The sequence below is a fragment of the Eptesicus fuscus genome, chromosome 17 (genome assembly GCF_027574615.1).
Source record: "Eptesicus fuscus isolate TK198812 chromosome 17, DD_ASM_mEF_20220401, whole genome shotgun sequence".
In the NCBI taxonomy this organism is placed as follows: Eukaryota; Metazoa; Chordata; class Mammalia; order Chiroptera; family Vespertilionidae; genus Eptesicus; species Eptesicus fuscus.
Window position 1 is genome coordinate 17884852 of NC_072489.1, and position 926 is coordinate 17885777.

At 49.7% G+C, this 926-nt stretch overlaps 1 non-coding gene across 1 annotated transcript; it reads right to left on the reverse strand.

Annotated features, from left to right (window-relative positions):
* Window positions 1–271: 271 nt before the first annotated feature.
* On the reverse strand, window positions 272–373 carry LOC114232955 (small nucleolar RNA U13). The gene has a single exon (XR_003619067.2). It is a non-coding gene; the product is annotated as a small nucleolar RNA U13 (small nucleolar RNA).
* Between the last annotated feature and the right edge of the window lie 553 nt (window positions 374–926).

The following is a 926-nucleotide window of genomic DNA, read 5'->3' on the forward strand; positions in this document are numbered from 1 at the left end:
GCCATCAGCGGGAGGCTGATACAAATACGCGTTGTAGGTGTAAATGCTTGCTGCACCGTTGTGACACAGAAAACAAACAGATGCACACGTAATGGAATTCTGTGTGGTGGTGTAAAAGGATAAAGCACTCGCCTAAAAAGTGTGCCAGACTTCACGCTGTATTTCATCGAACCGCGACCTCCTGGTTCATAGGTCTCAACCTTTTTTTAAATGAGATGCACAGAAAGAAAAAATACCAGGAGGATATTTCTTTTTCTTTCTCTTTTCCCTACGTCAGCCGGGTAAAGTGTGGATGAAGCAACAAGGTTTGAGGGAGGCGCATCCCACACAGGGTGTGATCACCAGTCACCACACGTATGAACGACAGGAGGACCTAGAATTCCCTCAGTGCTCTCTCCCAAGAGCAGGACCAGGGTGGCATTCCTTTCCTTCGTGTTTTTCCCAAGAACGAGCACTGGTTTTTCACCTGCCTGACCCTCACTCATCCACGGGCGGCGGCCGTGGAAGAAATGTGTAAGGGGCTCTGCAAATGGGAGGCAGGAAGGAAGAGGGAGGAAGGGGGGTCAATCAGGCCAAATCGCAACAACCACATGGTTCCTCTCTGCGGTCACGTTCAAGGAAAAGGAGCCCAGCTGGCGTGGCTCAGTGGCTGAGCATCGACCTATGAACCAGGAGGTCAGGGTTCAATTCCTGGTCAGGGCACATGCCAGGTTGTGGGCTCGATCCCTAGTGAGGGGCGTGCAGGAGGCAGCCGACCAATGATTCTCTCTCATCATTGATGTTTCTATCTTTTGTTCCCTCTCCCTTCCTCTCTGAAATCAATAAAAATATATTTTTTAAAAAGAAAAGAAAAAGGAGCAAATGACAAAATGTCAAAGGTATCAGGCAGGTTTGTCCCAGAGCCACTTCCCGGATGGCCAGGCGTG